Raw genomic sequence first — 15,334 nt, 5'->3', positions numbered from 1 at the left:
CTCCTCCTCCTCCTCCCCCTCCTCCTCCTCCTCCTCCTCTCTCTCTGACATCATAGGGGCAGAACTGAACCCCCACCGCACATCTTAACGAACCAGAGCTACAGCATTCTTTTGTCATTTCTTGCCCTGGTTAAGAACCTTCTTTATTATCTCTTTAAAAAACCCAACAACCAGTCCCTGAAAACTGCAAGAAGCATGCCCCTTTTTAAAAGGAGGAAATGGAAATGAGCTTCTTGTGAACTGGCCCTCGCAATGATCTCATTAATTTGCCTCCCCTCCTTCCAAAGAAGTAGGAGGTCACACGACCAACAGCCGCCTTTAAAGGCTAATAACTTCTCACTCCTTCTGGAACGTGAAATATGGGAAGTGCAGAATTGTTACTGGAAAGATCAGTGAGACCTATTCCCATCGGTCACTGCCGCTTCAGTGTGTGACGTGCAAAATGTGTGGGGGTTTTTTTTTTAAAAGAAGTCCGTAGTATAATAGATGTATGTATGGCTATTTCTCAGGCTTTTATAAAAACTTTCAAGAATGTAGGGGTTTTCTTCTTCTTTTTTAAAAAAATCTAATTCCAGGAAAACTTAGAAGAATCTGGCCAGAACATTATCCGAACATTTGCTGTTGTTTCTCTGCTTCAGCGCAGTTTGGGAAGGGAAGGAGTGCTGGGTTGAAGGAGATCTTAACCTCTGCCTCTGCTTTCTCCATGGAATTCCCCCCTCCTGGCTTTTACTCTATTGGCCTTCCAAAGCTTTCCTTTATCATGCATCTGAAATCTGGATTGTGTGTGTGTGGGGGGGGAAGCTACTGAAAGATGGGTATTTGCAAGGAGAAAGTGTCAGATTTTTTAGCATGAGGTCCTCTAAGTGTGTGCATCCCAAGCGATAAACAACTATACGACTTTTAGAAGACACCTGAAGGCAGTCCTGTATCAGGAGGTTTGGCAGGGGTTGATCTCGACAGTTTAATGTTCTGGGTGTTAAGTTTTGCACATTCATGGATGCTACACAGTGGAGACAACTATGCTTTGTATCCAGTGCTAGTCTAATTCAGAGTAGACCCATTTAAATTAATGCATCTAAGTTTACTTTTTTTTAAAAGTAAAACGTATCTTAATGGGTCTACCCTGAGTAGGACTAGCCCTGATTTCTTTCTCTTTTTTTAACCGTTGTAAATTGCCATTACAGTTTTGCCCAAGCTGGCACACAATTAAAGTCCATAAGGCCAGTTTGCCTTTTTCTCTTCACATATTATGTGATGGTTTTTCTTACCAAGTGTAATTCTTATGTTTTGAAGACGTGCTTTCAAGAAGAAGGAGCTTTTTATGACATGAAAGCATTAGGATGTCTCCAAGGTACTGCAAATAAAATAATTTATGGTAAATGAAATTACTGCTGCTGGGAAAAAGAATTTCCTAATGTCAGTGTGCAGTGGGGAAAACCAAAGCAAGCCGGCTGTTGGGGATGTGTATATGGGTCATACACACAGTAATGTGTATGTGAAGAATGCCAGGCCAAGGAATGGGGAATATTTGCTGAAAACAAGAGTGCTCTGTGTTGAGACATCAGTCTCTTTATTGGAGGTTGGTAAAATGTCTTGGAATGTGAACACAGCAACATCTTTTCAGTTCACCACTGGGCCGTTCCATTTTTTTAACGGCACATTGCTCATAGTTGCTATGAATGCGTAAAGCGTGTAAGTCACAGAAAGAATATTACAGGGACAATGTGCATCACTCCTAGACGTACTACCTGTTCGTTATCAGTGGACCTTATTTATTTGGTAGATGCACTATTAAGGAAGGAGGAAGAAACTTGGGCGATCTTTCAGCTAAATTATACTCAGAGCAGACACACTGTAATCAATCGATCTACTTGATGACTTGCATTGGCTACTACCCCTTAAATTTAATACGTTATAGGGGCAGTAGATTCTAGAGGCTCACTGACAATATTCTGAAGCATGCAATATAATCTTCTGACACATGTATCGTTTCTTGCTGCAGCCTCCCTCGACTGCTGCTTTGGACTACAGCTCCCATCAGACCTAGAGGGGCATCTTTATCTGCATAGAACTTAAATTAAGTCCCTCCTCGCACCAACACAACATGAGCAGAAGAACCAAAAGGGAGATTAGAATGTGGAAAGATAATAGTCCAATGCTTAAAGGGGCAAGTGAGAATATGTGGCTAGCCCCACCTCTAGATACCAGCATGCATGCTGACCATAGGCGCCTTCCCCCGAGGAACCAAATGCCCCCCACTGAAGACCACAGTTCAGCAGCACATGCAGCACACTAGAAGGGAGGTTATGGAATGGAGTGCCTGGTGTTCTCTATACGTGGGTGGAGCCTGCAAGTGGTAGCCGGGAGAAAGAGGCTTAAAGGTTTTATTTATTTTACTTAATAAAATTTATATGCTGCTTTGCACCAAACAATGAATTAAAATGATCAATAAACACAGTTATAAACATGTTTATCCTGCAAACTCCAACCTCGCTGTTCTTGTAAACATGTGTTTCACTACTGAACTGACATCTCTCCCCAATAAGCAACAGATAACAATGATTTTCAAGGGACGCGGGTGGTGCTGTGGGTTAAACCACTGAGCCTAGGGCTTGCTGATCAGAAGGTCAGCGGTTCAAATCCCTGCAACGGGGTGAGCTCCCATTGCTCAGTCTCAGCTTCTGCCAACCCAGCAGTTTGAAAGCATGTCAAAGTGCAAGTAGATAAATAGGTACCAATGTGGTGGGAAGGTAAACGCCGTTTCCGTGCACTGCTCTGGTTCACCAGAAGCGGCTTTGTCATGCTGGCCACATGACCTGGAAGCTGTACGCCGGCTCCCTCGGCCAATAACACGAGATGAGCGCCGCAACCCCAGAGTCGGTCATGACTGGACCTAATGGTCAGGGGTCCCTTTACCTTTAACAATGATTTTCATCATGACATTCTTGCTCACTTTCCTGGGGCATCTGGCTTTTCATAGTGGAAAGTTGGCTGGTGAGTAATATGCAACTTTCCTCTCTTCTGGGAAGCTGTTTCTCTTGCATTCATATTCCAAGAGTTGTCCCTATTGGTGCAAAAGGCCATCTTGAGATTGGCCTTTAAAGAGGATGATTGGGAGTGCATCCAGTACCCAAATTTGCATGCAGTGTATGGGGGAGCCTGTTATTCTGTGTAATATAAATATTTGTAGAATCATACTTAAGTAATTACCCATGGAAGAGGGAAGATGTTTATGCACGTTGAAGCAAAGTTTGCTAGCAGAGGCTGAGATTTCACTGCTCCCAGGGGGACTTCATAGGAATGGAGATTTTCTTCTAACCTCTGGCCCGCTTGCCCTGACATACGACTTTAATTTTCGAGGGAAATTTGCACTGTGGCATCTTGGTACCGCTAAGCAATCCATCATCCTCGGTAAATGTGGGCGTGACGGTTGAAAATGCTAGCCTTCTTAAAGCCATGGTACAAGACATCTCGGATCCAGCCCACAGGAACCACAAGCCTTGGAGAAAGTTTCACACAGGACCCTGCAGTGGGAAGATAGCTCCTGGGTCATTACTCTCTCTAAATATCTCTAAACAGAGTTCTTTGGAACGATCTGGACTAAAGGACAGCATTGGCAGAAGATCAAACATGTGGCTTCACTTCATGTCCCTGTTAAATGAAGTGAATTCTCTCAGCCCCCATTCTGTATCTTGCAATCTCATGACATTCTGTTTACTAGCTGCTATTTTCTTGTACCCATACTCGATCAATAATTGCCTGTTTGATCTTTCGCACTATTTGAGCAATGGCTTAAAAAAAAAAATTGTTAGCGTGAGTTCTGAAGATGCTAATTGCCAGGTCCCAGTTGCTTCTCCTAAATCTTTAAAAGTGAAATGCGGACTGTAGATTATGTTGGCTTAATGATATATTAAGGGACCCAGGTGGCGCTGTGGTTAAACCACTGAGCCTAGGGCTTGCTGATCAGAAGGTCGGCGGTTCGAATCCCTGTGACGGGGTGAGCTCCCTTTGCTTGGTCCCAGCTCCTGCCAACCTAGCAGTTCGAAAGCACGTCAAAATGCAAGTAGATAAATAGGAACCGCTACAGCGAGAAGGTAAATGGCGTTTCCATGTGCTGCTCTGGTTTGCCAGAAGTGGCTTTGTCATGCTGGCCACATGACCTGGAAGCTATACGCCGGCTCCCTTGGCCAATAATGCGAGATGAGCGCGCAACCCCAGAGTCGGTCACGACTGGACCTAATGGTCAGGGGTCCCTTTACCTTTACCTTTAATGATATATGAATGTGAATGTGCACAGACACACACTGCAAATTGCTAGGACTCTGCTTTCCCCACATTCAATATTCAGATGTCATTTACCTTTCCAGGCGTTGGACCATCATCTGGAGGTAGCAATGGCCTGGATGAAGAGACTGAGACTGAATATTGAGAAGATGGAGGTGCTGAGGGTAGATGTGGTCATGTCCAGGAACTGGGGGCCATACCTGCCAAGTCTCCCACTGAAAAATGTGGGATCAGCAGTGGCGCAGCACCGGACGTTGCGTAGAAGCAACTTCCAGGGCCACTCTGACCATGTGTGGGCACCAGAAATAGAGCAGAGCAGCACCGGAAGTCGCTTCTACACATGCCTGGCGGCTATCTTGGTGGTGGCCGCATGGCGGCGGCCATCTTGGTGACTGCCACCACCATGCGGCCCCCACCAAGATGGCCGCCGGGCATGCGTAGAAGTGACTTCTGGTGCCGCTTTGCCCTATTTCTGGTGCCCACACATGGGCAAAGCAGCACCCAAAATTGAGGCTCCCTGGCAGGTAGGAAATCTGGGGGAATTCTCGGATTTTTCTCCATTCGGGAGAACAGCGGGAAACGGATTAAAATCCGGGGGTTTCCTGCGAAAAACGGAGTACTTGGCAGCTAAGCTGGGGTGGGTGGGTGTTTACTCCCCCTAAAGGAACAAATAGAAAACTTGGGGGTATTCATGGATCCAGTGTTGTAACTTGAGGCCCCTTCACAGCTGATTTGCCAGCTGTGATGCTTCCTGTTCACAGTAATCAATACTCTAGTACCTGAATATAAGCCTCACTTTCCCCCCCAAATTCCGACTGTGAAAAGTTAAAGTGCAGCTTATATCCACCATTTCACAGTATGCAGCCAGGAGTGTGAGGCTAACAGCACCAGGAGCATGGCAAAGCGGCCCCCACCCCGCACACAGTCCCCCATCCTCTCCCCCAAGGCAGGGATGGGAGAGAGTGAGGAAGGGAAAAGGCCGTCAGCAACACAGCTCCTTGCTACCATTGCCCAGTATGCAGCCAGGATCAGTGAGGAATGGAGTGGCTTATATTCAGGTATTTTTTAAAAAAAATTCTCTTCCCCCCTCCAATTTTAAGGGTGCGGCTTATATTCAGGTGTGCCATATATTCGGGCCAATACAGTAACTGCCCTGTTAGACTACTACATTACCCTACTGCAGCTTGTGCAGAATGCAGCCACCAGACTGTTTTCTGATGCCTCACTGTAGAATCATGCCATCCCCAAAATTATAAAAGAAGACCAATATGGATTTGTTAAGGGTAGAAATATTGCCCACCCGATTAGAAATATTATTAATGTATTACATCATGGACAATCAAAAAAGCTTGGGTTATTGAAATTAGACGTCTTTAAAGCATTCGATACACTCTCACAGGAATTCTTATGGGAAATAATGACTAAATATGGAATAGGAGAGGCTTATCGGTTTGCAATACAAGAACTATATAAAGATGGAACAGCAGTGGTAAGAGTCAATGGAGAACATTCCCAACCCTTTCCAATACGCAGAGGTGTTCGGCAGGGGTGCCCTCTCTCGCCATTCCTATTTATAATGGCTATAGAACAACTAGCGGAAAGAATAAGAAACTGTGGAAGGATAGAGGGTTATAAGATCGGGAAAGAGGAGATGAAAATTAACTTGTTTGCAGATGATATTATTGTAATCATAACAAATCCCAAGGAAGGGATAAAAGAAATAAAGATAATATTAGAAGATTTCGAGGAATACTCCGGATTAGGGGCAAATATAACAAAATCAGAAATAATGTACTTTAATGTAAACCTACCTGAAAAAAAAGAAATAAATAGCATAACAGGTATGGGCCTGGGTTCTAAAAGAATAAAATACCTGGGTATTGAACTCTATAGGAATATTAACAAGACCGCAGAATTCAACTATAAGAAGACATGGAATAAAATACTAAAGGATATGAAAAGATGGAGAAACAAAACTTTAAGCATTACAGCTAGAGTCAAGGCTACCAAAATGTTCTGGGTCCCCAAGCTAAGTTATCTTTTCCAAGCCATCCCACTAGAGATAAAAAAAAACAGCAATTGGAACAATGGAATGGTGAGATAAGACAATGGATATTCGGAAGTAAAAAATCAAGGACACAAAAGAGGTTTGTGTATAACCACAAATCAGAATTAGGGTGGGGCCTCCCCAACATTTATAATTACTATGAAGCCGTCCAATTAAAAACTTTACTAGAAATTGGAGCAAAAAATAAACAAAAGTGGATCAGATTTGAGGACGAGGCCAACAATGGTGCAGGAAGATTTGGAATCTTCACAAATAATGTTAAGGAAGATCTGAAATCTGCAATAGGACCCAGGAAATTGGCATTAGGCATATGGAAGAGATGGCAACCTATATGGTTAAAAAGGATCTCCCTGTGGGCACCCTTAGAAAGCATATACGAGGCAATAGACGACCCCAAATGGTGGAAAATTCTTAGTGCTAAGGGATATCACATAGTCCAAGATATGTATAGAGGAGAGTCCTTAAAGTCATTGCAGGAAGTAACAGAGAACATAGGTAACCAATACTGGCTAAAAATTGGAGGGCTATATAATAAAATTCTTAAAGCTCAAGAGATAGGAAATATGAGATTAGAAGAGCCAATAGAGGAACTATATAAACAAATGGAAAAAGCTAAACAAGGAATGATAGGTAAAATCTATAAGAGGATGATTACAAATAAAGAACTGACAACCCAACTTATTCAAAAGATGTGGAGTAAAGAAGAACAAATTAGCGAATCAAAGGTCGAAAGGATAATGAAAGGAATAGATGAGATTAAAGTAAGCAAATTTAGGGAGCTCGAACTAAAATTCTTTCTAAAATGGTATAGAACTCCGGCCCAGCTAGCTAATATGATACCAGGATTGAACCCTAACTGCTGGCACTGTGAACAAGCCAAGGGATGGTTCTCCCATATGTATTGGGAATGCCCAGAGGTAGGGGGATTTTGGAATAAAATCCTTAAGGTTATTAATGAAGTTTTTAAAGTGAAGCTACCTATAGACTTCAATCTTATGACAATGGGTATACTAGGAAACACGGCCATAGAGAAAGGTGACCAGCATACCTTCAAAGCAATGATACTAGCAGGAAAGGCAACAATAGCTCTAGGTTGGAAAGATAGAGAAAAATGGACAGTAGAGGTCTGGACTAATTATCTGTTTGAATTTATACAGTCAGACATCGTGGCAGTAACGTCACAGGATATGACATGGAAAGCCAAGTCTACTGCGATAAGGACCAGATGGAACCCCTATCTTCAATGGATAACAACTACTGGACCAGAAGACATTCAGTGGAAATTAAAGACATTGTGCCCGTGGCTGAGGACAACTGTTTGAACCCTTCCAATGGATTATGGGTGAGGGAGGGGGTGGGAAGGGAAAGAAAAAATGGTACGGGAAATTAAACATTGGAAGGAGAGAATATAATGGATGTAAAAATTCTCGTACTTCAATAAAAATCTTTTAAAAAAAAAAAAAAAGAATCATGCAACATAAATTCTTCAGAAGCTGCACTGGCTGTGTATTTGCTACTAGGCATAACCAAAGGTACATTAGCGTAAGCCCTGAACAACTATTTGTCAATTATTTATAAAGTAGTTATAAATGTAGGCAGTGAATCTGAGTAACCTCTGACCAGAAATTTATGTCTTAACAATTTTGTCAATCGCATCGCACTACACCTTCTGTAAAATAATCACCCTTTGTCTCCAAATAAGTGAAATTTGTTACCACGACACTCCTTCTGGCAACCTTTTTCAAGGCTTCCATTCCCCTAAAAGGTAAAGGAATTCTAAATTTCCAGTCTAAATTTACTCATTTCCTGTTTATGTGCATTTGCCCTCATGCCAACAATTGTCCTTTAATATAAGGAGGTTTTTTCCCACTCCACTTGATGTTCCTACCATAGCTCTATTTATGGAGACTGTGAGTGTCCATCTTCGGCTTACATTTTGCCAGACTAAACAATATTAAGTCTCCTCTTTTTATTCCGTCTGGACACTTTAAATGGTTTTCTGTGAGCCAGTTCCAGTTTGCCATCACCTTCCTGAAAATGGTTGACCACAGTTGTACACCCTGTCCCAATGTGGTCTTCCTGGTGTCTTTTACAAAACTTCCAGTGTTTACACTCCCTCTGCTTGGGCTGTTGTTCTTAATTCTCCACATAAAGTAAAGGTAAAGGGACCCCTGACCATTAGGTCCAGTCGTGACCGACTCTGGGGTTGCGCGCTCATCTCGCATTATTGGCCGAGGGAGCCGGCGTATAGCTTCCGGGTCATGTGGCCAGCATGACAAAGCCGCTTCTGGCAAACCAGAGCAGCACATGGAAACGCCGTTTACCTTCACGCTGTAGCGGTTCCTATTTATCTACTTGCATTTTGACATGCTTTCGAACTGCTAGGTTGGCAGGAGCTGGGACCAAGCAACGGGAGCTCACCCCGTCACAGGGATTCGAACCGCCGACCTTCTGATCAGCAAGCCCTAGGCTCAGTGGTTTAACCACAGCGCCACCTGGGTCCCAATTCTCCACATATCATATGTCAAAATGTGCCACATTTGGTCTATATGGGGTAGCTAACCTCGTGCCCTTCAGATACAGTGGTGTCTCGCTTAACGAACGCCCTGTAAGACGAAATTTTCACTTAAAGAAAGGATTTTTCTAGCGGAGGTTGCCTCACTAGACGAATTTGTTTTACGAAAAATTCATCTAGCGAATCGCGGTTTCCCATAGGAATGCATTGAAATTCAATTAATGCGTTCCTACGGGCAAAAAAAAATCAAAAAAATGCAATGCATTCCTATGGGATTCACTAGACGAATTTTTCGTTATAAGAATAGACCCGTGGAACGAATTAAATTCATCTAGCGAGGCACCACTGTATTGAAATATCATCAGCTCCAGCCAGCATAGCCAATGGTCAGGAATGAGGGAGATGTAGTTCAGTTCCATGTTGGCTGTTCCATGTTGGCAGAGTGGCTGGGGGAACCCGGCCAGATGGGCGGGGTATAAATAATAAATTATTATTATTATTATTATTATTATTATTATTATTATTATTATTATTATTATTGGCTGTTCCTGGTATATATATTCTAGAACTGAGGTAAAAAATAATGACTGAAATTAGAATTCCAGCATATGGCGGAGGGTGGGCAAAAAGTCAGGACTCAAAACAGGAGGCCATTTTGGGATGAATTCACCACATGCTATTTGTGTGTGTGTGTTGCCATTTAAAAATCCTGACAAGACAGAAGTACTGTTTGTGGGGGACAGGAAGCGTGCAGGTGTGGAGGACTCCCTGGTCCTGAATGGGGTAACTGTGCCCCGGAAGGACCAGATGCGCAGCCTGGGAGTCATTTTGGACTCACAGCTGTCCATGGAGGCGCAGGTCAATTCTGTGTCCAGGGCAGCTGTCTATCAGCTCCATCTGGTACGCAGGCTGAGACCCTACCTGCCCGCGGACTGTCTTGCTAGAGTGGTGCATGCTCTAGTTATCTCTCGCTTGGACTACTGCAATGCACTCTGTGTGGGGCTACCTTTGAAGGTAACCCGGAAATCACAACTAATCCAGAATGTGGCAGCTAGACTGGTGATTGGGAGCGGCCGCCGAGACCACATAACACCGGTCTTGAAAGATCTACATTGGCTCCCAGTACGTTTCCGAGCACAGTTCAAAGTGTTGGTGCTGACCTTTAAAGCCCTAAATGGCATTGGTCCAGTATACCTGAAGGAGCATCTCCACCCCCATAATTCTGCCCGGACACTGAGGTCCAGCACCAAGGGCCTTCTGGCAGTTCCCTCGTTGCGAAAAGCCAACTTGCAGGGAACCAGGCAGAGGGCCTTCTCGGTAGTGGCACCCGCCCTGTGGAACGCCCTCCCATCAGATGTCAAAGAGAAAAACAGCTACCAGATTTTTAGAAGACATCTGAAGGCAGCCCTTTTTAGAGAGGCTTTTAATCTTTAATCGATTATTTTATTCTTCTGTTGGAAGCTGCCCAGAGTGGTTGGGGTATAAATTATTATTATTAAAAATGGCAATGGCTTTGTCTTTGCTGCTGCTGCTGCAGGCAGCGTTCCCTTCTCAGAGGCCCAATCACCATTTTCTTTCCTCACAAACCCTAGTAGACACAGCACAATTCCAGGCTATTAGGGCTATCCCCACTGGCGGCTACCATTGAAGACTAACACGTTGGTATCGTGTTAAAGAGCTTTGATAAGCAAGCATGTACTTCATTAGATGCGTGAATCTCATGCGCGAGCCTTTAAGCTGCCCACATTTGTTATGAAGATTTTCTGCAACGTTCTCTACGTGCAACAAATTCATTGTCAAGTTCCAGTCATTTTGCAGCTTCTGTGGGAGTTACATTCTGGGGATTGTGCATAAACCTGACATCACATGTAGTCAGAACAGATCTGGATTCGCCCTGCATGAGCATCCCTACATTTCTGAAGCCAGCACACCAAGAAGACCTTGCCCCCAATCATAGGAACCAACTCCTAGGGGCTGAGGTCTTTTTACCCCCCAATATTTTTTGAGGCCCCCCCAGTGGATTGGCATTGTCATTCAAATGGTGTGTGTGTGCCATGTCTTGTGATTGATTATGCAGGGCAGGGCTTAGCTGCCCCCCTTCCAATATTTTATTCAAGTTGGCACCCCTGCCCCCAATGCAAGGCAGACAGCTTTTAAGCTCTCCACCTTGCTTACCAGGCTTTGGGAGGGTCCTGAGAAACCTTGGAGAGCGCCACAAGATCTTGCAAAAGCTTCCCAGAGCCCTAGAGACTCCCAGAACCCAATAAGCAATATGGAGAGCTTAAAATCTCTCACCACGAAGAGTTTTGAAGCTCTCTGCCTTGTGCATACCTGCCAAGTTCCAGCCTGAAAAATAAGGGCTCGGACCGGAAGTAGCACTGCCGCCATTTTGGAACTGGGCGGAGCATGCTCAGAAGTGACTTTTGATGCTGCTGTGCCCAGTTCCAAAATGGCCACCACACCAGAAGTCATGCTGCAGCCATTTTGGAACTGGGCAGAGCACCACCAAAAGTCGCTTCTGAGCATGCTCCGCCCAGTTCCGAAATGGCCGCTGCGCCAGAATAAACCGGGGGGAAACAAAAAAATCCGTTTTTTCGGCTGGGGACAGCTGGAAAAACAGGGGTTTCCCGGGGAATACGGGAGACTTGGCAGCTATGCCTTGTGTGTGTTTAATGTGTGTGGTTGTAGCTGCACGTAATGTTGCGATCGTCAAGTTAGTTGTAGGCAAGTTGCAAGTCGACTGTCTTTACAAGGTGAGCTTCCCCAGCTTGATTTGGAATGAGCCTCGCTCAACAATTCAAACTGATAGGATCTCAGTTGACTTCTTTAAGCTCAGTCTCATTCCTAGCTAAGCCTTTCCACACCCTCCCACAACACTGCCTTTTACCTATCTGCTGCCAGCAAAACCTCCCAGCAGGGCATGTGTAGGATTTGCAAGATTACAAATGATTCACAGAGACGGGATTAGAAGAGACAACCTTTGCTTGCCACTGTGCAGCTACCAACTGTATACAAAACTGAAACTGGTCCGATCTCCTTCGTTTCCTTCCCTTGCTAGTCTAACCCAGAACTCATTCCCTCCATACAACCATTTCTAAATCACTTTAGTTTCTGCTCACATTACAGGGCATCTCTTGGGCTCCAAGAGATGAAATATATCTCCACGGAAGATGTAGTTTCATGGCTCCTAATATCTATATATGCAAGGGCTGCCCAAAACAGTATCAAATGATTTCTAGTGTGTCTGCTAGGGATATCAGGAAAAGTGGAAGCTACCTTTTCCAAGGTTCCTGGGGCTCAGGGTGGTTGAAATAGTTGAAAGAGTTTCTAGTGCCTAAGAGAAGCTTCAACAGGAATCCTCTTCCTCATCATCTCCACTACTATTTGGGTACAGAACAGTAGATGTGGGGAAAGCTCACAGTGAGGTGGGCCCATTGCTACCTGGGACCTAAACGATCCCCAAAGCCTTAAGGAGCAAACGCTTGAATTTACCTTTCCAAAATCCACCCCCTCCCCCTCCCTGACATATAATAGATGATTCATCATCTCCAACTGAAGTCAGGCATATTGCTGAAGTAAATTTATTATTCATCAATGACCAAAAAGAAAGAAGCAAATATTTACATGCCTTCTTTTGATATATCACGTGCAATTTAGTCTTCCACTGCCAACAGCCTGTGTATGATAAATGGGTCCTCTTCCTTAGTATTAACAAGTTTCAACTATATTTATGTGATATAATTTGTCATGAGGCCAGAAATGGAAAGGCTGGACTTAAGACTGATATTATTTGAGAAGCACACCAGGCAGTTTCCCCACCACCACGTAATTCCACTTCAGTACAGCTCCTTCTGACCAGTCCACTCACACTTTCTCGACGCACGTAACAATACCTACATTAATTCTTCTATCCTGACTTTGAGCTAAACATGTCCCTTGCAACACCTCAGCTGCATAGGCTACAGAAGGCGTTTCCCCTCCCTGCCACTTTCTTTTTCTTTTATCGCATTGTGGAGAATTCAGGACAGAGGCCCAAGAAAGGGAACAAACGAGAGGCTAGGCCTGCAGCCCTCCAGATGTTGCTGGGTTAGCCAACGATCAGGGATGTTGGGAGTTGTTCAGTGATACCTGGTGGGTCACAGTTTGGCTCACAGAATAGTGTAATGCTAATAATGGATTAAATTGCACAGTGCTTTGTCTCATGCCTTGAGGAGCACAACCATCACATCTGGATGTTCTGAGAGAAAGGTGCCAGGTGCACTGTGTTGCCATAGCAACACCAGAGAGATCAAGTATATGACTTGCTGAGTCATAATAATAATAATAATAATAATAATAATAATAATAATAATAATATTAATAATAATATTAATATTAATAATAATTTATTATTTATACCCCACCCATCTGGCCAGGTTCTCCCAGCCACTCTGGGCGGCTTCCAACAAAATATTAACATACAGAAATCCATCAAGGCAGCCCTGTTTAGGGAAGCTTTTAATGTTTGATGGATTTCTGTATTTTAATATTTTGTTGGAAGCCACCCAGAGTGGCTGGGGGAACCCAGCCAGGTGGGCGGGGTATAAATAATAAATTATTATTATTATTATTATTATTATTATTATTATTATTATTATTATTATTATTATTAGCTTCCCTAGAGTCATTCACCCTTCCATGTAGAGATGGGCACAATGATCTCTAGGACATCGCTTTCATTAAGTCCTGTTGCAAATCCTGATACTGTATGACTCTGAATCTGTGAGAGTCAGGGGAAGAGGCTGTGGGTTTCATACAGTGGCCTTAGCTAGCATGGTGATAGTCTTCGTGGATCTTTACATACGTATCTTCACTTCAAAGGCCAGAACAGATAGTGTTTAGCTTTCTCTCTTGTCTGGAGACAATAAACACTTTGTTACTTTGAACTGTATGGGAGAAGAGTTTTATCCTTAACCAGGAACTCTGGAAGAAGCTGTTTGCTGGGAGCAGAAAACCTCTGAGAACTCTGCCGGGGCTCTGCTTACTCTGGTGATACATCACACTGGCTTCCACAAGTCACCAACATGCTATGCATTGGTCCCCATCCAAATATCTGAATTTAGGCCCCATCCACACTGCCCCTTTTAGTTTTGCAACAGCCCTGTGCAGTAGACAAGGTTAAGTTAATAACAGATACACAAAGCAGCAGCTCGTGTCAATAAATTGTTGGGAGTGGAGTGGGTGGGGCCTGTGAGGTTGTGCTCCAGCCTCCTCCTCTCTCATTGCACTAGAACTCATATGGACATCCAACAAAGCTGAATGTTGGAAGTTTCAAGATAGACAAAAGAAAGCACTTCTAATGCCGTGCATTAACTGTGGAGCTTGCTCTCACAATTGGCCAGCAGCTTGGATGGTTTTAAAAGAGGATGAGACAAATTGACGGAGGGCAAGGCTATAAATGTCTACTAGCCATGAATGGCTATGTTCTGCATCCACTGCCGGAGACAGAATGCTATTGCCCTTATGTCCTGCTAGCAGGCTTCCCACAGGCATCTGGTTGGCCAGTGTGAGAACAGGATGTTGGACCAGATGGGCTACTGGCTTCATCCAGCAGACTTGTCTTAAGTTCTTACCAATGGGCTGTCTGGGTAAACACTGAATAGCTGGCCTGCTCCCACGTTAAATCTCTCTTGGCAACTCAGTAACTTACCCAAGCACTTTTGCTGGTTAGGCTGTATTTAGTTGAGGTTCTCCATGACAGGAAATGACAGTGCCCTTGTTTTTAAGATTATACTGTTTTGTACTTAAGATTATACCCTGCCATTTCGAGTTATAATTTAACTTGCATTAGGGTTCATGCCCTCCTTTTTAGGTTATGTTTAACAGTAAACTTCTAAGACGAGGTTGGCGCAGCATCTCTGAATGATCAGCAAGGATTCTGACTCTTGTCTTTTCTTTAAAAAAACAAAACAATGAGAAGGCTCCCCTTTTTTCTAAATTAGGCTACTATTTCTGTATTTTAATATTTTGTTGGAAGCCGCCCAGAGTAGCTAGGGGAACCTGGCCAGATGGGCGGGGTATAAATAATAAATTATTATTATTACTAAGATTAACACAGCTGCTGGTGGTTGTGAGAATTAGGAGCGCATTTTTGTGTAAGTGAAAACAAATTCCTGGGCTCAGCATACGCTCAAAATCACCCTGTTAGTTAATTCTCCACAATCAACTTCAACATCTTGCAATTTTCACCATGAAAATAGAGAAGCTTTCTGTACAAAGAAAAGGAGACAAAAATTAAACTGAACATAGAAATGCTCCACAAGGTTGAATATTGTCCCGCTAATTGTCATTCCAGAGCATTATAAAAGTGACCATTTTTTCCATGAACTTATTCAAGTTTCCGACACTGGCCCTTTTTAAATACATTAATTGGATCGTTATTACTGTGGTCCAAACTCCAAAGTCTGCCAAATCTGGAGTGCTATTCT

This window comes from Zootoca vivipara, chromosome 10 (genome assembly GCF_965207765.1).
Source record: "Zootoca vivipara chromosome 10, rZooViv2.hap1.1, whole genome shotgun sequence".
NCBI lineage: Eukaryota > Metazoa > Chordata > Lepidosauria > Squamata > Lacertidae > Zootoca > Zootoca vivipara.
The sequence above is the reverse complement of the archived record's forward strand: the minus strand, read 5'-3'. Positions refer to the sequence as shown.